The sequence below is a fragment of the Bicyclus anynana genome, chromosome 7, assembly GCF_947172395.1.
Source record: "Bicyclus anynana chromosome 7, ilBicAnyn1.1, whole genome shotgun sequence".
In the NCBI taxonomy this organism is placed as follows: domain Eukaryota; kingdom Metazoa; phylum Arthropoda; class Insecta; order Lepidoptera; family Nymphalidae; genus Bicyclus; species Bicyclus anynana.
The window spans coordinates 1,300,970-1,324,502 of NC_069089.1; the positions used below are offsets into that span (position 1 = coordinate 1,300,970).

A 23,533-nucleotide genomic window follows, 5' to 3' on the forward strand; every position below is an offset into this window, starting at 1 on the left:
GTATATAAGATAGTTTTAGTTTAAATAAAGATTTAGGTAAAGACTGCTTTTAAACAATTATAATTTGAGAGAAATATTTCTATTGAGATTATAACTATGTGAATTTAGAAAGCTTTACAAATATTATTTAAACGGGTACATACCACAATATTTAATGTTGATATTAAAATCATTAGAAAGCTTTGTTGTTTAAAGTCATCTCACTATCAAGATTCAGCTAAGACTTTGCCATATTACAAACATCAATGTAATGTAACATATATTATGTTATTTTAACAATTTTAGGTAAGCTTTTTGTGAGGAATATAATAAACTAGTTTTTAAAAAAAAAAAAAATAATGATGCCTGGTTTACACTGACTCCTCAATGACTAATAAATATTATAATCTAGCGTGCACTGTTGTTTCACCCATTTAAATTCTGTTTTAAATAATTTATGTGCCTGTATAGTAGAAAATTTAAATATTCTTTTTTATAAGATACCAAAAAAATTAAACTTAGAATCAAATATAAAAGATAAATAAATATCCAAAACCTAGCAGCTATTTCATGTGTGTTACTCAATCACAGCTCACTGAATCTGGGTAAAATTTGGCATAGATATAGATTATAATCTATAGTGCTAACATGCAACCAATGATAATCTCTTGTATAGAAATAGAGAAAAATCAACCAATTATGGCACTACTGGAAATCATCATCATCAGTAGCTCTATCATTGCCTTGGAATGAAAGAGATAGGACTGGGACTACTATGCTGCCGTTGGTTAAAATTTTCTCTTCACAAGATGTCTTCGGTCACATGTTAGCTCCACTGGTATAGCATATTGGCTACTTAGAAATTCAGGTAAAACCCTGAGTCACAGCTATATGAAAATAAAAATAAAAGTGACCTTTATTCTCTGACTGATGACGAAATTAAATAAATTAAGTAGTTCATTTGCTACTATACTAATAGCATTAACAACTGAGTCTTAGGGCCATAAATCATTTCTCTATATCTATCTCGCTTGCACTTATGGGTCTTATGGAGCCGTCTAGTGAAGGGTGTAACAATGAAAGACATATTATCGATAAGTAAAGTTTATTATCGTATCTTGTTCACAAAATTAAAAAAATTAACAATATTTGATTTAATATAATACATATTTCATATTATATAATTATTAACTAAATAAAATTAATCTTCATCTGAGTCTTCATCATCAGAATCTTCATCTTCTGCCAAATTTATTATATATTAGTATCCATAGTGCGCAACGAGTAACACATGAATGTATTTATTTAATTGCAGTAAACACATTTATAGCAAAAAAAATACGCAATGCAATTACATTAGAAACCGACCAATCAGAATCGTCCAAATCATTATTGACTCATCATTAGCACGTGCGCAGGTAGCCGTTTATCGATAATTAGGGTGCGCAGGTAGGCGCGCTGCACATTCCTATCTTTTTTGACTTTTATGACCGGACGACTCAGATGATAATGCGCATACTATAGTCATAAGCCTACATTTCATTTCACTATTCTCTATGTCCTACTATATAATATTATTAATGTGAAAGTTTGTTTGGATGTTTGTTACTCTTTAAGACCACTACTACTGAAGTGATTTGGCTGAAATTTAGAATGGAAATGGTTTTTATTGTGGATTAACACTTAGGCTACTTTTCATCCCAAAAAAAACCATGGTTCCCACAAGGTTTGTGAAAGACTGAATAACATGTGGAGGAAGTCGCAGACCTCCACTAGTTATACTCTACATTTCACTTTTCTGCTTGGTCTCTTTCCTTTCCTGCACCTTACTTTTGGCCCCTATTATTTTTTCCCTCCCCCTATTTTTACTGAACTGATTTATTACAGAATCCTACCGATGCAGTGATTCATTCAGGAATTTACATATCAGAACTCATTAAGGTTTAATGTAACTGGAATGAAATATGACGATTAATTGTTGAAGAAGTAGAACAATAATTTGGACATATTGTTATATGTTTAATTATTATAATGTATTTTAATACATGAGTGACTGTCCAACTTCCATATTTAGTTAAAAATTAACACACAATTAAGATTTTTTTAATTAATTGTTATTCTTAATAAAAAATTTAGAAATGGTCATTTTTTACATATTTTGTTGTTCTCTATGTTAAGTAATTAACATATTTTGTGGAAATCTTACATTGCAATTAATCTATACTAATATTATAAAGCTGAAGAGTATGTTTGTTTGAATGCACTAATCTCAGGAACTACTGGTCTGATGTGAAATATTATTTCAGTGCCTATTTATCGAGGAAGGCTATATTGGCTATTTTATATATATATCACCATATTCCTACGGGAACGAGATCCACGTGGGTGAAACCACCTTAAAAATAAATAAAATAATCACCTTACCTTAGTAAGAGCAGTAAATTTTATAAATTATATTATAACAAAATATGCTTAACTAATTACAAGCTTGAGATTAGTGTTTTGATCTACAAATATGGAGGAGTTCTTAGAGGATGTCTACCAACTGTGAACTATCTTCCTGTTAAATTACAACTTTGTATGTCAATCGGTTTTATGAGATATTGTGAATGAGATGACCTTTCACTTTTACGTTTAGATTACTTTAGATACTCCTATATTGTTTACATAACTGTTCTTAAGTTCAATAGTTTATAATAACATGGATTATCAAATTAAAAGCAATTTGATCTTATTTTTTTTTATCATAACACAAAAAACCTATAAAAATTTATAATATTAAATACTTATTATCATGTTGCTATGCCTAACTGACTCACAAGTTTATTAATTTAAAGAATTTCTCATTTTATACCAAAATAATTGCCAATTTTTTGCTGTCTTATAATTATTGTTTTGCTTATTATTCCAAAATGTGATGAAGTAGCTACAGTTTGAGCAAAAAATATATAATTAATATTATAATATCAAAGAATTCATTAAGTGCAGGCTTGTTCTATATGCAGTAAAATGCATGTTTTTTCTATAAAAATATTTCTAAGTATCTACTGTACATCAAAATAGACTGATAGACCGATTTTTCAATGCACAGCCGTTTCCCTTTACCTTTTGAGACTGGGTATAACTCAGGGGCGTATCTACCGCTGTATCAGCCGTATCAATGATATGGGGCCCTCGGAGACAGCAAAAAGTAGTACCCTACATCCTGTAGTCACAAGTTCAGGACTCTGCTCGGAGTTTTTTCTCTACCATGCGATGGACCCGGCACCCACATGGTGAATCCATGGAATGCTAAGATATTCGTTGCTCTGTAGATACTCTACAATCTCACTTAATCTGGTGCTTCCCGGGGCAAAAAAATAGTTTTCAGTTCAGAAATAACAAAAGCAAAAAGCACTGTTTCTTCCCTTGTTAAGCATGCGCCCAAAAGTTGAAATATTCTACAAATTTATTCTATTTATTATGTGAGAAATCTTTAACCTTTATTTGGGCCCCCCAACTAATTTTGACACAGGGCCCGTCCAAGGCATGCTATGCTACTGGTACAACTATAGATCAGGGAGTGAACATAAGGTCTGTTTAGTTTAAATCTAGTCTAATAACCACAAAACCATTGAGGTTCTACAAATACTTAATATTACCATAATGTTGTATTAGAATAATATGAAGTAATTTTAACTTTGAAATTATTATATAAACTAATATTTAGCTAAAGGGTTTATTTGTTTGTTTCAATGTACTAATCTCAGGAATTGTATGATGATAAGAACTTGTCGTGGGCGAATTTGCGGGATATAGTAGGTAGTACACAATAAAGGGCTTCATTATTTTTAGCCCTACTACTACTAGTTATCTAGTATGTATTTAATATTATGTTTAACAAATTGATATACAAGTGTTTTCCCAGTAAAGCGCATTATTAGAAGCCCCTATTGTGCATAGAGATTGAGATATTTTTACTTGCCTCAGGTGAAACGATTGCAGTGTGCACGCAAGCTTGCCCTTGTTAGTTCTTATTTTACACATCGACTTGAAAAAAGATGTTTTATTTGATTGTATGTTTACGAATCTGTCAAAAAACGTAACGGTTGACATTTATTGACTGTCGATCACTATCGTATGTGATTATCGGAATCGGCAGCTTAGGGCAGGCGTCCGCAGATCGCATCGGACGCATTGCATCAAACGGATTTTGGTATTCTTTTTTACAAAGTCATACAAGTGCGTCCACTGATCCGCATCGAATCAAACGGATTTTTTTCTACCGTAAAATTAAAAATCCTCAGCCTTAAAATAGTTTGATAATGTTATAAATGATAAATATTACGCTAAGATATGTATGTCATCATCATTATCAGCCGATGGACGTCCACTGCTAGACATAGACATGCAAGTACAACGTTCTCCAGCCGCCATCATCCAGCGGGTCCCTGCTTGATATCCTCTGTCCACCTAGTGGGGGGTCGACCAACACTACGCTTTCCTTATGACCTCAACGTCCCTCGGCTCTTTGAACTACGCGGCCTACGTGGCAGGCCACATAGTTTGAATACATGCATGTACGGATTTAAAAATCCGAGAATGCGACAGAATAGGATGTCAACTACATGACCTAGACATCGGCACGCGTCGCCGGCCCACTGCGACCGTGAGAAGAGCTAGCGAAGCACCGACACGAGATTACCTACTACATACCTACTGCTCTATACAAGACAATCGTTTTGCATGTTGATTTTTCAAACAATTTTCATATAATTACTCATTATAGGCACACACACACACACACACACAATATACGCTAGCTCTATGTACTCTTTTCTGTAATGAGGAAGTGGCTCACTACAACTCCCTCATTACAGGACGAGTGTATATAATAATAATAATAATTCATTTATTTCAAGTAACCAGGACTCATTTTAAACCAACTTCAAAAAAAAGGAGCAGCTTCTCAATTTGACGCGTATGTTTTTTTTTGTTTGTTACCGCATAACTTCATTATTTCTTAACCAATTTAAATAATAAAAATTTAATTTTAATTTAAATTTAATTAATAAAAATTTAGGTAAAGACTGCTTCGATTTTCATGAAAATTAAATTCTAGGACACACTAAAAATAGAAAAATAAAATCTTTTTAACAAAAAAATAGAAGCGTCTTCAAAATCATAAAAATAAACTAAAAAGCGAAAAATAACATCGTATGTGCTACCTTCTGATCACTTTGAAGGCGGTGCCAACACAGTGATGCATTAAGTAAAGCCGATTAAATCATAATAAACTTTTAAGATTAAAAGATAGTTCTTTCCGCTTTTACCGATGAGTTATATTTTACCCCCGTATTCTTACGGGTACGGTAACTCCGCGAGTGAAACTGCGTGGTATCTGCTAGTTTATTAAATAAAAAGTAATCTAACAACAAGAAAAAATGCGAGGCATCCGATGTCAGACAGAATTGCAAAAATAGATGTATTGGTTATTCTGACGGCCCAGTTTGCATCAAGGTTGTGATTCACGGCAGTTCTTGTTGTTGACTGAATTTATAAAGGTTCAAGCTAAAAACACTTATTAAAGAAGATCCCAACAATCATATTGTTAAAACTTCCCTGTATATTTGATATTGTTTGGAAAAGCTACTAGACCAATGACTTACCTCGAAAAATGTCTTTAGGTTTTGATGTACCCCTAATGTTTGAACCACAATGTAAAATTGGTATCAAAATAATTGTTGTAAAAAACTACACACGATGTAGTATATTTTTTTTTGGTTTGAACTACCAGTCATTGAAATAAACGATGAAAATGCCTAAATTACTAATTTTCAAATTTAATAAAATTTTCACTTCTACTCATGATATCTCAGCCCCCCTAGCCAAGTGACACGTCGATTCTCTTTCTACGATCGCAAACGCTTCGAAAACTAGAAAAATGTATGGGAATGACAGATCTTGATCACGTGATCTGTCGATAGCAAATGTCATTTCCATACATCTTACTAGTTTTCGAAATCGACGTGGCACTTGGCTAGGTGTGCAGGTCAGCTTCATTATTTCGACCTGAAATTTCAATGCAAAAAACTTCAAGTAATCTTGCGTCGAATGAGATGAGGCAAATCACTAATTGTTCGATACGAAATAGCGAATGTTCGAAAAAAATACATTAAATTCTTAATTTCATTTTTCAAACTAAAAAGTTGTGTTTTTTAAATTTGTTATTTTTATCAAAGCTATATTATATGAAAGATTTGTCTGAATGGTGTGGCTTTTTTTCAGATTTTTAGCGAAGTAAGAAGTTAAGGTACGATTTATACGACTGCGTGATTTGCTCGTGGATTGCTTGTTAGCCGTCCACCTACTCGTTTACGTTAGACTAGTCGCCACTAAAATAACCCAAAAAGAGGCACCATTTTAGCGATTATGCCTAGTGGCAGTTTTCAAGGTTTTCATACTGATGTTCGCGTAATTGTATTTCTAAGGAATTGAAACAGCGCCATCTAGTGACACTACTGTTCAACTGTTTCAATTCCTTAGAAATTTGCGTTTACGTTTACGCGATCGTTATAAAATCATTAAAAACTCTCAATAGGCACTCTGAAATTAAATTTCAATACGCTTTTCTTTAATGATATTCCACTGTTCGCGGGAATTTTTGTAGTAGGTACTTATCAGGCAGAATATAGGCATTTGAGTTTTATTGTTATACTTATTGTGCTACGTCTGCATTATGAGATCATCGGCGTTAGCTTATCGCTATCAGTGTACGTTCGATCGATTAATTCCTCTTTAAACATCCACGTTGCAATTAATACACGTTTGATAGCGTCTATCTATTGGGTATTACATATATTTAGCTCATTATCTATTATATTGATTACCATATACGCTATCAATCTTAATATATGTATTAAAGATTATATTGCGTAGGTAACTAGGTACTTTGTTATCATTGTCTGTGTAAATTTTTGAAAGCCAATCTCTATCTATATCCTATAGTAATAGTTAAGGTAGGATAAATGTGTTTCAGATGCTTGAAAATTTGACTAATAAAATAGTAAATAGTAGTAAGACACTAAAACTATATACAGTAGAACCCGTTTAATACGATTTAGCAGGGACCCAACTAAAAACGTGTCTTAGACGGGAAAGCGGGATACGGGATATAGGTGGGCGACAGTGAAAAATATAACGTCAAGTTACAAAAATTAGTGTATTTGGTGTTAAGACTACCTAATTATGCTACTTAAAGTAATCACTTATTCTGGTATGACAAAAAGATTTTGATGCATTAGCAGTTACGAAATTTTCAGTTTAGAATCGCATCATGTCAAGGGTTGTTTGCTGTCAGGGTCTTTCAGTTCTTTAAGATATCATGTATTAGTCTTGTCCTGCAACCTTGTTTACGGACCTTTATGATGTCCTGATCTATCTGTTGTATTAAACGGGATGACTCGTATTAAGCGTTAGGAAATATATGAAAAAATAACGTATTAACGTACGAAATGACGTATTATGCGGGAAATCGTTTCGTACATAGTAGTAAGTGGCATATTTAGTGATGCTTAAAGTAAAAAATAAACATATGTAAAATCAGGCGGGCAATCAACTAATCATCATATGAATTGATTATAAAACACGGCTAAAACTCACGTAATATAAGGTCGGAATATAGTATACTAGTTTCGAACTCATACGGGGCCCTTAGTCATAAGAGCAGGTTCTTGCAACGCGATCCAAACTGTAAAATAATCATCATATCCTTGAACTTATTATCCCACATAAGTGTCCAAAATACAGGTAGGTACAAAAATATTTTTCAAAATTTTGTTGTACGACTTTGTACATACTCATGCTAGTTTCTAGTACTAATAAACTCTACACTAAACCGCGGACAGATGGACGGACAGGCTTACAGACCGACTGACATGGCGAAACTATAAGAGTTCCTTGTGGACTACGGAACCCTAAAAATGCAGCTGTAAAATACGAATACTTACGCCGGTTTCACCCGCGTAGTTCCCGTTCCCGTTAGCATAACTACGGGGATAAAATATAGCCTATGACACTCGCATATAACACGGCTTTCTAGTGGTAAAAAAATTTTCAAAATTGGTTCAGTAGATCCAGAGACTACTCCTGCAATACCACAAACTTTATTTTTTTGTAATATTATTCATTTATTTCAATTAGGCTTACTTTACAAGCACTTTCGAAACGTCAGTTAATAAAATTATTAGATAATGGTGATAATTATTGGTCGAAAACTTAAAATTAAAGCGCCAGCGATTTAGCGTTCCGGTACGATGTCGTGTAGAAACCGAAAGGAGTGTAGATTTTATCCTACTCCTAACAAGTTAGCCCACTTCCCTCTTAGATTTCATCATCACTCACCATCCGGCGAGATTGTAGTGAAGGGCTTACTTGCAAAGAAAAAAAAAACGCGCCGTGGTCTGAGAAAAGCCCACAATAAACTCAGCCAAAGAGACATGTGAATTCATGTGGCAGTTTATTATAAACTACTAAATATAGTATAGATGTAAATAATTCAGTAAAATAGTTTTCTGTTTTCGCTATCAACGCTCGGCGGTATGAGGTGAGTAAGGCGTTGATAAGATAATATCTGATAAGAAGTATACAACCTCACGTGGTGTTAGCAGTTCATGGTTAAGCACTACATGAGGAATACGTAATATCGCTTTCTGGTTTTGGTTTATGTAATACAAACTTTTAATTCCTATTCATTTAGATTTATCGACTTCTCAGACTATGACGCAATGATTAATAAAATAATTTTTACAGTTCTTTCAACCGCTGTATCAAGGAAATGGCAATACTTATGAAAAAAGTCTAGATACATTTTCTGTAGAGAATCGGATGATCTACAATTTTTGTCTGAACTATTTTTACAGTGAGACTCATCGTTTAGCTGAAAAACGCTAAAAACCAATTTTTACACACTTTCACCATCAATAAATTTTTTTGCACAAGGAGGACTTTTCAAAATTAATTTATAATAAATAGTATATTACATTCATACCAATTTTTAGCTCTATGGGAATTATTGTAACCTTACCTCTATTTTAAGGATTTGACTGGTCTACAAAGCTAGTGACCTCCACTGGAAATATCATTATGTCTAATTTAGAAGTTCATAATATTTTTTTCAAACCGTCCATTCTTCGTGCAGATTCGTTCGCTTAGTCAGAGATTGAATCACTTGCCCACACAGTAGGTAACTTGTTAGCCTACACCTTATGTGAACGATAGAACATTCAAACAAAGTCGGCTATTCACAATATTATGACTTGAATATTATGTATTAAGATATTTATTCATGTTATTTTGTAAGAGAGCTCACCCGATATGAACTACTATTAATAATTATTGTCAATTACCAAAATCGTTTCAATTTGAAATGTCTAGTACTTAGGTCGTCGTTATAAACCCATATTCGAGACTCCTCGGCTCACTGCTGAGCTCGAGACTTCCTTCAGAATGAGAGAGGTTAGGCCAATCAGGTTTCCTCACGATGTTTTCCTTCACCGTTTGAGACACTTCTTCTTCTTCTTCTTATAGTGCCATCTCCTATCGGAGGTCAGCAATCATTAAGGCTAATTTAACTTTGTTCACTGCTGCCCGAAAGAGTGATCTGGTACTCATATTAAACCATTGGCGTAAGTTCTTGAGCCAAGATGTACGTCTACGACCAGGCCTTCGTTTCCTCTTTATCTTTCCCTGGATAATAAGCTGGAGCAGGTGATATTTGGAGTTTCGCATTATATGACCCAGGGTTTGAGACACGTGATATTTAATTTCTTAAAATGCTCTTAACTGAAAATTTGGAGGTGCATGCCCCAGACCGGACTCGAACCCACACCCTCCAGAATCAGAGGCAGAGGTCATATCCACTGGGCTATCACGGCTTATAGTACTTAGGTACTATATTAAATTTTTAGGCTTTACTTTAACTAAACCTGCTTGGTCGTGGTACTTACATAGCTGATGGTTGATGGTGTATGACTAAGAATTGTGTGTCCCACATGTCTGCTTTATTAACTACAGATAAAAATAATTATCAATCGACTTTTTATCACCTAAAATATTAAATCTACGTAACGCATAGCATTTCAGTGTTCTAAAGGAGTTATTTTATTGGTCAAACGTCCATCTCATGGTTCGAAACGAAATAGCAAGAGTTGTACTTGTGTTATTAATGCATATTCCATGTTAAGCATACAGTTTTCTTGTAACTAATTTTATCATTTACTTAAAGTATTTCAAGAGCATGTACGTAATTACCTAGAAAGTCGTTATCTTTTCTGCATTATTACGTGTTGAATTGGAGTCAAATGTTTCATTTCAATTGATTGTGCTAAGGTTGAGTTTACTTGAGTAGCATATTCAAAGCTCATTTTTTTTTAAAGTTCAGGTAGGCTTATACAAGGGAGGCTATTGGAGCCCAAACAAATCAGTGGAAATGTGACTTGTTTTCGAGGTATTTTATTATTACTTTAAGGCGTAATATACTTTATTTATATTTTTATATGAGGTATTTTTGACGGCCTCCGTGGTGCAGTGGTATGCGCGGTGGATTTACAAAACGGAGGTCCTGGGTTCGATCCCCGGCTGGGTAGATTGAGATTTTCTTAATTGGTCCAGGTCTGGCTGGTGGGAGGCTTCGGCCGTGGCTAATTACCACCCTAACGGCAAAGACGTACCGCCAAGCGATTTAGCGTTCCGGTATGATGTCGTGTAGAAACCGAAAGGAGTGTGGATTTTCATCCTCCTCCTAACAAGTTAGCCCGTTTCCATCTTAGACTGCATCATCACTTACCATCCAGTGAGTTTGTAGTCAAGGGCTAACTTGTAAAGAATAAAAAAAAAGTATTAATAATTATAATTATTATTTGATAAAACCAAAATTCATGACATCCTTTTATCTATAAATTACTCGATATTAATAATAATTAAATCCATAATTGCTATAATTAATACACAGGTACAATAAAATTTCAATTTGAATAAATCAACTTAAATTAATTGATGGAATGAGCGAGAGATTATGGCATGGATAATAGCTGTCCCACCGAATACAACATATTTAAATACAGAGAAATAATATATATTATTTAATTTAATATGTTTTCAGTAATTAACCAATGTTGGTTTGTGGGCTTATTTCGTGAAAGTTTACGTTTACAACGAATTTTCCTGTACGCGTGTGGATATCTTTAGATACTCTGTAGTATCATCATCATTCATCATTATCAACCAATGTTCGGCTCACTGCTGAGCTCGAGTCTCCTCTCGGAATAAGAGGGGTTAGGCCAATAGTCCACTACGCTGGCCCAATGCAGATTGGCAGACTTCACACACGCAGAATATTAAGAAAATTATCTCGTATGCAGGTTTTCTCACGATGTTTTTCCTTCACCGTTTGAGATACGTGATATCTAATTTCTTAAAATGCACTTTCGAATCCTCAATTTTAATCCTCTGTAGGATATCTTAACTTATTTTATAATTGAAGTAACAACGCAAATCCTTTATAATTTCTCGTTTTCCTAAATGAATAGGAAGGCCCGACCATAGAATAAAAATGGGTCTTTATGAGATATTCGCTTCAGGATAAACTCAATTAGGAGCGGCTTAACCGCGTCATGTATTGGCCTTGGGACGAAATTAATTCGCTTTTGTAACAAATTAACATTCGTGGTACAGGATAAAACAATTCAATTATTGTACATTGTTTTGGGAAAAAAGATATGATACACATGGATCAAAATTTTGCAGGAAATTGTGAAATTGACACATATTGTGTACAAGAATGTGTTTAATATTTAATAAGGATGATACATTCCAACCGGAATTTTCCTCATTATAAAGTATAGATTAGGTGTTTTTCCTTATAATAAATAAATAGAGACGAATATCTTAGCGTACATACCATAGATTTACTTGCGGTCGCTGGGTCCATCGTGTGGCGGAGACTCGGACGAATTAAATAAGGACCTGCCTAATCTTTTACTGGTCCGATTTGAAAAATTCTTTCAGTGTTAGATAGCCCATTTATCGAGGCAGACTATAGGCTATATATTATCCCCAAATTCCTACGGGAACGGGAACCACGCGAGTATAAAAACTCTGTGTTGAATGTTTCACAGTTTTAAGCGTGTTCGTCAGTTAAATAGCTCCGTAAAAATATCTTTTTGTGTAGTTGAATAGTGTAAAAACGGTTAATAACTTCTAGTTTTGTAGAAGATATAGAATACCTAATCTAAGCTCATATTCCTCAAAAAATTACAGACAATTTTGTTAGCCTAGTGGATATGACCTCTGCCTTCGATTAGAAGGGCTTATGTTCGAACACGGTCCGAGGCATGCACCTCCAACTTTTTAGTTGTGTGCATATTAAGAAATTAAATATCACGTGTCTCAAACGGTGAAGGAGCAACATCGTGAGGAAACCTGGACACCTGAGAATTTTCATAACTCTCTACATTCTCTGTGTAAAGTCTACCAATTGAGTCAGCGTGGTGGACTTTTAGCCTAACCCCGCTCATTCTGAGAGTAGACTCGTGCTCAACAGTGAGCCTAACTTGGGTTGTTAATGATGACGATGATGACTAGTTCTTATATAATTAGTCTGAAAGCGGAGAGGAAAACTTCGAGCCGACACCGGGACACGTGAAATTCTGTTTGTTTTTTACAAATACCGCGGGAACTACAAATATTTATAGAATAAAAAGTAGCCTATCTGTTTCGAGATCCTTTTTGTATCAAAATATCAAATTTCATACAAATCGGTTCTGTAGTTTAGCTGTGAAAAGGTAACAGACAGACAGATTATTAGTATGGCTTATTAAGACACAGAAATTGATAGGAAGACCATACTGTAATGATCATGACAATATTTATACCGGATTTGTCATTGTATCTATTAGTACATACAGTAAAGGGTCGAGCAACAAACGTCCATAACAAAGCAGGTTTAATTCTATTAAAGAATGCGTTACGACATTAATTGGACATAATTAACATTGCACACGTGTATTCTCTTGCGGGCTTGACTACTCGTATTATCCAGTGACAGTGCGATCGGGTCACAAGTTGACTTATTCATCTAAACTTTGTACTAATATTGACCTTCTATCATCGATCTCCTATTAAAAAGTGGATGCACAATCGGCGACCAAAAAACGTCCCTTCCTATTCAATGAGTGCCAAACACAACTTCTTGGCACTCAATTCAAGTAATTTGCAAATTCAACCTTAAACTCAATACTTAATGTTGAATTTGCTCTGAATTTAGGATTTTATTGAATATTGGACTATATTTCAATGCATTGAGGTATAGTTTTCTTTACCAATAATTCTAAAACTGTCGAAGCAAAATTGGCCAGTTTTTAAGTGAAATTTTCTACATACTTGTGCGTCCTTTTATTATAAGAGGTCAATGCCTTCTATGTCACAAATGTTATCCGGTGCCTACTCACAACCCATCGTGAATATCATACAGTAGGTAGATGACATTTCTCACTAGATTCAAAGAATCTCAATTTCGTATATGTCAACTAACATATGTCAAAGATAGTGAATAAGCGTGCTGGCCTGCCTCGTTATAGAAACGGGGGTTTGAAAATTTTCTGTTGTTTAGTACACCATAGTCGCTATATTGTGCCATTTGTCTAAAAATCGTAAGTAATAAAAGATTAGAGAGATGACGAAAAAATTACCTGACCTTCATAATTAATTTATAATAAATAGTATTCTGAACATTTTAGCTCTATGGGAATTATTGTAACCTTACCTCTATTTTAAGGATTAATTTGACTGGTCTACAAAGCTAGTGACCTCCACTGGAAATATCATTGTCTAATTTAGAAGTTCATAATATTTTTTTCAAATCATCATGTCATCCATTCTTCGTGCAGATTCGTTCAATCGCTGAGTCAGAGATTGAATCACTTGCCCACACAGTAGGTAACTTGTTAGCCTACACCTTATGTGAACGATAGAAAATTCAAACCAAGTCGGCTATTCACAATATTATGACTTGAATATTATGTATTAAGATATTTATTCATGTTATTTTGTAAGAGAGCTCACCCGATATGAACTACCATTAATATAATTATTGTCAAGTTCCAAAATCGTTTCAATTTGAAATGTATAGTACTTAGGTCGTCGTCTAAAAATCGTAAGTAATAAAAGATTAGAGAGATGATGAAAAAATTATCTATTATATTTTTTGACTAGCTGACGCCGCGCGGTTTCACCCGCGTGGTTCCCGCTCCCGTAGGAATGCAGGAATAATATATAGCCTATAACCTTCCTCGATAAAAGGGCTATCTAACACTGAAAGAATTTTTCAAATCGGACCAGTAGTTCCTAAAATTAGCGCGTTCAAGGAAACAAACAAACTCTTCAGCTTTATATTATTAGTAAAGATTATCTATTACTATTGTACTCCTTCGATTTAGATAGGTCTCAGACATCGTCTTTAGTTTTGTACACCTTTAAAATGGTTTTCGGATGCCACTAATCTTGCAACTCCAAATCAATCCATTATGGTAGGCGTCCACATATCCGCATTGTACGTATCGGACGCATTGTATCAAATGGATCGTAGTATTCTTTGTATAGAAAATCTTACAAGTGCGTCTACTGATCCGCATCGTACGGATCGCACGAATCTACCGTAAAATTAAAAATCTGTATAATGCGATGCGTCCGTTACTTATGAGTTATGTGGACGCCTATTTTTAAGTGATACAAGTAAAACTGTTCGTATATTGTTTATATAAAATATTTAACTGTGTGTCAAGTGATTAATAGAGTGATTTATGTATTTTTTATTACGTCCATTACTCCATCCGGTCGAAGGTCTCGTCTCGCGTACCTTCTAGAAAATCCATCGATTGGCTCTATCTTAGTACACTTGATGCAGATGTTCTATTTGCCATTGAAAGTCCCGTCAAAATCGATCCAGCTGTTACAGAGGTTAGTCGTAAATAACAGTCAGACAAAAAATTAAAAATTTCAGCGTATATTTCATGTGCATTTATTCAAAATTTACAAATTTACATAAACAGACACTTTAATTTTATTTGTATAGAATAAAAATGAAAACTATAATACACTAGCGGACCCGGTCAAGCTTCGTTTTGACTTATATCACAGAATATCTACATATTATATGTACCTTATATCCACTTACTTCTTTTCTATCCCTACCACACTCTCACCCTATCCTTATCCGATTCGTACCCTACCCTTACTATCTATAAGCTATCCTTTCTTTCAAGGTGGATCAAACTGCACACGTTGCCAATGTGCAAATTGGTTTAAAATTGGTTAAGTAGTTAAGAGTCCATCGAGGACATACAACGTGACACTTAATCTTATACATATATATATGTTTATAATAAATCTGCAGAGAGGTAAATTTTGTACATAAAATATATTTCCAAAATAACCATCAGTGATCGATACTGATGTCAAAAATGCAATCAGTAAAATTTTTAAAACTGTCTGTCTGTCTGTATTTTCGCTCATCATCATCATCTCCTTACCCTTATCCCACTTAAGTGGGTTCGGAAAAATATGTCAATCTTTTCCATTCGTCTCTATTACTCGTCAACTCATCATCCACTCCTTTTACACACATGTCCTCTTTCACAAAATCCAACCATCTCTTCTTATAGAAACAAAAACTATTCGACGGATTTTAACGAAACTTGGTACAATTGTTCTTCATACTCCTGGGCAGGTTATAGTATACTTTTCATCACGCTACGATCAATAAGAGCAGAGCGGTGAAGGGAAATGTTGGGAAAACTGGAGAAGTTATTCCATTTTTTTAAAGAGTCCGTCGCTTGTGCCGCCTTAATGGGTAGGGTAGGGATAGTAGAAGTTTACATCGACTTTCACGCGGACAAAGCCGCGAGCGTCCGCTAGCTTATAATATAAGAATATTTATTTATTTCTAAAAGATGTAATATTTTAGAACACGGGAAGTTGTGCAATGTGTCATTACATTCAAGGCCGCGTGTAATGCACATCATACTTCTAAATGACGTTGTAGCCGATGTCGAAGCATCAATTTCCAGAAGGCGACGTTATCGTGTACCTATCGGGTTACATAAACGTCGCATCGCGTGCGCAAGTGATACATAACTACGAGTGCTTACTTGTTCGCAGATTTACAATGTAATCGTAAGATATGATTTGCATGTCTGTATCGGTACCGCGGGAGCCTGTCACCGCTAGATCTTCGTCTTAACAGACGCTCCGCAGTTTTGTCTTGTATTATCCGCTCCCGTGGGTTTGCAGGGATAAAATATAGCTCTTACAAATAACATGACTTTTTATGAGTAAAAGAATTTTCAATATTTGTTCAGTAGATTCAGAGATTACCCCGTACAAACTTTACCTTAAAAAACTTTACCTCTTTATAATATAGAGTAGCAGCTGCTTTGCAGTTTCACCCGTATTGTTTCCGTCCCCGTGGGAATACGGAGATAAAATATAGTCTGTGTTACTCCATGATAATGTAGCTTTCTAATGGTGAAAGAAATTATGAAATCGGTCATGTAGTTCTTGAGTTATATCGCAATAAAAAAAATCTGATCTTTTTAATATAAGTTAAGATTTAGATGAAAATTTGTCAACCCAATGCTCCTAGCATAGTTATCTAAGTACGGTATTACTTACTTTTGAACTATTACTTACTTACTTGCAGATTTAAAATGTAAGGTATGCTGATTTGCTCTTTTTAGGGTTCCGTAGTCCACAAGGAATCCTTATAGTTTCGCCATGTCCGTCTGTCTCTCCGTGGTTTAACGCAGAGACTATTAATACTAGAAAGCTGTAATTCAGAATGAGTATGAACAATAAAAATATCGACAAAATCGTAAAATAAAATCTTCAAAAATAATCTACGGAACCCTACACTGCGCGTGGCCCGACACGCATTTGCTTGGTTTTTTTATTATTACCTTATCAAGGTAATAATAAAAAAACCAAGTTTGGGAGGTAGGCAGCAGTAACAAAGGTCGAAACCTTAAATCATCTTCAAGTCATGATGTGCGACCTTTCACCAGAAACCGGTTAAGATTACAAGTGTTTGGCGAAATATTGCCATAAAGATAAACTGGCGGCTGACTTCGAGGTTTCCACATTATTTTGAAGGAAATTTAACAAAACTAGCTTATTCCCGCGACTTCGTCGGCTTGAATTTGGAATACATATTAACTATCCCGCGGAAAACCTTGGGAGTGAATTTTAGAAAAAAAAATTTGGAGGTAGGTACTTTTTTTTTTCATTCTTTACACGTTAGCCCTTGCCTACAATCTCACCTGATGGTAAGTGATGATGGAAACTTGTTAGGAGGAGGATGAATATCCACACTCCTTTCGGTTTCTACACGACATCTTACCGGATTAATTCGGTCTTTGCCTGTAAATGACGATAGTCTGGCTAACACAGGCCCTTAGACCATAATTACTTACTCACAGATTAGAAATGTAATCATCGTAAGTTATACATTGTATGTATGTATGTCTGTATTTGCATACATCTGTGTTAGCAACATATGCAAACGTTTCGTGCGTTTCGCTCATTCTATTATTACGTAATCCAACGATGATGCATAATTTGGCTAATTCGTTTGTATTGAATTCTGTAAACTGAACCGGATGACAAATCTGAAAATAGCACCTATAATTTTCCACATTACGAATAAACTTAGGTTTTTTCATCCGCGTAGTTTTTCCCGTCGCTATACGGGGTTAAAATTTAGCCTAAAGCACATAACCTATAGCTTCCAAGTAGTGAAAGAAAATCGGTTTAGTAGGTAGTTTCGCAGCCTAAATGCAAACAAACAATCGATTTTTTTTCACACTAATATTATTAAGGCGAAAGTTTGTGTGTAAGTGTGGAAGTGTGTAAGTATGTTTGTTCCTCATTTACGCTGCAGCTACTGAAGCGATTTGGCTGAAATTTGGAATGGAAATAGATTTTACTCTGGATTAACATATAAGCTACTTTTCATTCCGGAAAAATTCATGGTTCCCGCGGGATTTGTGAAAAACTGAATTCCACGCGGACGAAGTCGCGGGCTTTATAATAAACTAGCGGACTAGTTTATTATGAAACACGGTTAAAACTCACGCCGGAGTATGCCCAACTTGAGATAGTGATAGTTCGCTTTGTTTACACGAAGACGGGTCCAATCGAGATGACATTCAGGAACTGTCAGAGAGTGTAACGCAACCTTCTCTCCAAAACTTCAATCCAAATTAATATGAATAAAATTCTAAAAATATTTTCCTCTTTATGCTATTAGTATAGATATAGAGTAACAGACGCCCGGCGTCATTCACACATTCGCTCGCGTAGTTCCCATTCCTGTGGGATTACAGAGATAAAATGTAACCTAAGCTACTCGCTAATAATGTGGCTTTCCACCGGTGAAAGAATTATTAAATTCGATCCAGTACTTTCGAACTTTATTCGTAACAAACAATTGAATCTCTTTATAATGTCAGTCTAGATACTTACCCTCTATTAGCCATGTGGAAATTAGCAGACGAGTTGAAAAATCGATTCAGAAGCCTGTTCGCGTCGTAACTAATGAGTGCTGATGAGAGTAGGTCGCCGGTAATTGATACTTGATCCATGACCCATGCGGTGCATCGATTTCATTGCGATTCAGGTTATTGGAACTATCGATGTGGACGTGTGGTTACTTGGTGCATGCTTTAAAGTAATCGCTCCTACGGAACCCTAAAAATGTCCTTCTTTCTCAAAAATCATCATCATCTCCTTTTTATCAAAAAAGCCTTACTAGCGGAACTTCGGCTGGTGAGAGGCTTCCCACCCTACCGACAAAGACGTATCGCCAAGCGATTTAGCGTTCCGGTACGATGTCGTGTAGAAACCGAAAGGGGTGTGGATTTCCATCCTCCACCTCACAAAATCATCACTTACCATCAGGTGAGATTGTAGTCAAGGGCGAACTTGTAAAGAATAAAAAAAATAAATTAAAAAAAAACCCCACGGTTTCACTCACCTAGTTCCTATTCCTGTTGGACTAAGGATATATTACAATATTGCCTCGCAGCCTCATCTAGCAGTTACTAGATGAAAATGTAGCTTTCTATTGGATAGCCTCTTCGTAACATACAAACATCCAAATCTTACCTCTTTATATTATTTTAGAAATGCTGAGCAAAAGAACATGCGGGTCACCCGATGTTAGGTGTCCATATCGTCGCCCATACATTCAGCGTCGCTTAGGGTGACTATGATTGACTTAGTACCCGTATAAAGATGACTATTAGAGCCACGGGGTTGTAACACCAGGCAATCCCATATTCCCACCACGACACCACGATTCCCATATTCGGGATGCTACTAAGAATGTCTTGGAAAAAATAAATTTCAATATTACATGCCTGATTAAACGGACCTCGTGGCTTTCTGTCCCATCAACAAAAAATACAATATTTAATAGGACTCGTTCTGTTATTTCTAATAATATATTCTTCTGTTATTGCTCCACACTTACTTACTGTTATAACTCCTTCATGCAAAACCTACTGAATGGATTTGGCTGAAATTTGGAATGAGGATAGATTACTTCTGAAATTACACATAAACTACTTTTAAGCCTGGAAAAATCTACGTACCCGTGGGAATTGTGAAGGACACGTAGTTTCGGGCGTCCAGTTGTTTAATTACTTGAAAACGTCTTTAAAAAGGCGATTCATAAATACATTTTTTAAGCTTGGTATCATAAAGATGTAAGAAGATAAAAAAGTCATAAACCTGTAAATCCTTTTATTAGATTTAATTATTGTTTTTATCTCGTAACATTCGTCTTCTATCCGAGGACGTAACAAGGAACGATAACGTTAAGCGCTGTCCATGGATAACACTGTTAATTAAAAGTCGTGACTTTGCCGAAATCTTATGTACAATTGTATTTATTTTGATGTACATTAAATATGTGCTTATTATAGAAATTACTAAAATAATTGAAATATGTATAGATTTGCTTATCAGGCTTGAAAATCCAATAAGATTTAGCTTAGGTTTTTATTTAAAGAAATATACGGCAAGTTTTTTAAATAGGTACTAGCCCCTGCATTCTACAAAATTACAGCGCTGTAACATCGTTGGTTTCCATGGCAACTTCGTTGTTAGTGACATTTTAATTTTGGTATCCTATAAACATAAAGTTCAAAGTCTAATAAGACGTGTTGCAGGCGAAAATTTCATCGACAAGTGTAAAATAGTGGAATCGCACCCCAGTATATTCTAAGTGTGTACGACATTACACAGGCTAACGGACAAGGCTTTAAGCCATGATTTTTCGGATTATTTAAATCCGAAAAATCATGGCTTAAAATAAAAAAAACTATGTTAGTCGCTGATGATGTTTAGTCATTCCATTAGTGAAAGAATTCTTTGATCAGTTCAGTAGTTTTGGAGCCTATTTGTAAGAAACAAACAATCAATATGGATACTTATTAAATCATCATCGTCATCATACCAGCCGATGGACGTCCACTGCAGGACATAGGCCTTTTGTTGTGCCTTCCAAACATCACGATACTGAGCCACCTGTATCCAGCTAATCCCTGCGACTCGCTTGATGTCGTCAGTCCACCTGGTGGGGGATTGGCCAACACTGTGCTTACTAGTGCGGGGTCGCCAAGAAGAACCAAAGTCACCGAATTGCGAAGCTGAAGTGGCAATGGGCGGGGCACATAGTTCGAAGAGCCGATGGACTTATTAAATGTTTTCCTAAAATAATCTATACTAATATTATAAAGAGGTAAAGTTTGTAAGTTTGTAAGTTTGTAACAATTTTTTGAAATGGGGTAATCTTCGGAACTACTGGACCGATTTTAAAAATTCTTTCACCAGTAGAATGCTACGTTATCGGGGAGTGCTATAGGCTATATTTTATATTTCTATCATATATAACTACTGAGATATCGCGGGTTTTCTCTTACAGGTCAGACCGAAAAACTTACTTATTCGCATGCGCTGCCTCAACCATTGCGTATAACTGAAATAAATGTATGGAGGCTTTTTGAACCTTTAAAAGTTCTACAAAAAAGTCCGCGACACCATATATCTATCTTTTATATTTTAGCAGATATAGTACCTTTAGTACTTTAATAAATTACTTAAATTTTAAACTAAGGTTTACGTCATTATTTACACAACTAACTTAAATCCTTATCAAAATAAATGATTTAATAATCACAAGGATATTATAGAGATAAGATTTGCCCTTTACAGTATGTTAATTAGTTATATAGTTTCGGAGATAATACAAAATTTCTGAAAGTCGCAGAAATGCCGCTATATGACGCCCCGCGGTTTCAATTACGTGGTTCCCGTTCCCGTATGAATATGAGGACCAAACATAGCCTATGACACTCGCAAATAATGTAGCTTTCTATTGGTAAAAGAATTTTCCAAATCGGTCCAGTAGATCCAGAGATTACCACCGACAACCACACAAACTTTACCTCTTTATAGTATTAGCATAGAAGTCGCTTGGGAAATTAGTCTTTTGGTCATAGCACCACGCACAAAAGGCTGGACCAATTTTGCTGAGGGTAGGGATAGGATAGAGGTAGGGTAGGGGTAATTTAGGGAAAGTGTAGGGTAGGGTAGGGTAGGGTACGGATAAGGTAGGGGTAGTGTAGGGTAGGGGCAAGGTAGAGGTAGGGGAAGGACATGGAACGTATAGGGTAGGGTAGGGTGGGGATAGGGTACGGGTAGGGTAGGGGTAGGGTACGGGTAGGGTAGGGGTAGGATACGGGTAGGGTAGGGTTAGGGTAGGGATAAGGTAGGGGTAGGGAAGGGTTAGGGTTAGTGGTAGGGTAGGAGTAAGGTAGGGGTAGGGTAGGGGTACATTAGGGGTAGGGTAGGATAGGGTATGGATAGGTTATGGGTAGGGTTAGGGTAGGGTAAGGTGGGGGGAGGGAAGGGATAGCGTTAGCGGTAGGGTAGGAGTAAGGTAGGGGTAGGGTAGGGTAGGGTAGGGTTGGGTAGGTTTACGAGCAGGGTAAGGTAGAGGTAGAGAAGTTTACATCAATTTTTACGCGGACGAAGTCGCGGGCGTCCGCTAGTAAGCTTATATTTAATTATATTTGCTGATAAAGAAACGTAGTGTTGGAAGTGATTAGGTATAATATTACGGTATCGGCGGGTTAACGGCCGCAGCTCGCGATCCGCTGGCCTCGCCGCAACCTTACCGCCTTCCCAATGCTGTGCCAATGCCTAGCTGTGGTAGGGTCACCATCACTGCGCTGGCCAACGGGACATTTCTTTGCAGACCAACTTAATTTCAAATATCTATACTAAAAGTGCCGTGATAGCCCAGTGGATATGACCTCTGCCTCCAATTCCGGGGGGTGTGGGTTCGAATCTGTTCCGGGGCATGCACCTCCAACTTTTCAGTTGTGTGCATTTTAAGAAATTAAATATCACGTGTCTCAAACATTGTGAGGAAACCTGCATATCAGATTTTTTTTCTTAATTCTCTGCATGTGTGAAGTTTTTGGTCATTGGACCAGCGTGGTGGACTATTCCCTCTAACCTAACCCCTCTCATTCTGATAGGAGACTTGACTTGACAGTGAGCCGTATATGGGTTGATAATGATGATACTAATATTATAAAGCTGAAGACTTTGTTTGTTTACTTGAACGCGCAATCCGAGGAACTACTGGTCAGATTTGAAAAATTCTTTTAGTGTTAGATAGCCAATTTATCGAGGAAGGCTATGGGCTGCTGAAACTGCGCGGCGTCACCTAGTGTATATTATGGATATACGTACACAATTATATTATTATCAACAACCCGGCACACTGTTGAGCACGAGTTTACCATGCTGGCCCAATGCGGATTGCCAGACTTCACACACGTAGAGCATTAAGAAACTTTTCACCGTTTGAGACACGTGATATTTAATTTCTTAAAAATTGTACAAAAATGTAATGTTATGAAATGTACTTGTAAAATTATGAAGATAATTTTTCATTATCTTTATAATTTTACTAGTACATTTCCTAATACAACAAATTGCTTGGTCACCCTTAATAACAACAAGATTATGGAAGTATTGAACATTAGCTTTCGGAAAGCTATGCAAAATGACAAAAAAACAGACAAGACGTGCAAGTAGGATTCGCCCACCGAAGTATATTTATTACAAGCGGATGCCCGCGAATTCGTCCGCCCTTAGACCTCCTTAATCGCGGTTTCACCCGCTTGGTTCCTGTTCCCGTAAGAATTCGGGGATAATATATAGCCTATAGTCTTCCTCGATAAATGGGCTATCTAACACTGAAAGAATTTTTCAAATCGGACCAGTAGTTCCTGATATTAGCGCGTTCAATCAACCAAACAAACAAACTCTTCAGCTTTATAATAATAGTATATATTGTATACATGCTATGTATTCTGTGGTTATAGTCGTATGTTTTAAAAACTTGTCATAACATTTAATACATATCTTAAATTATATCAACTAA

General features: G+C 35.8%; 1 protein-coding gene across 1 annotated transcript in view; it reads left to right on the forward strand.

Annotated features, from left to right (window-relative positions):
- Nucleotides 1-23,533, forward strand: part of LOC112047325 (elongation of very long chain fatty acids protein 6) — a 66,636-nt gene that overhangs the window by 1,178 nt on the left and 41,925 nt on the right. The window lies entirely within an intron of this gene.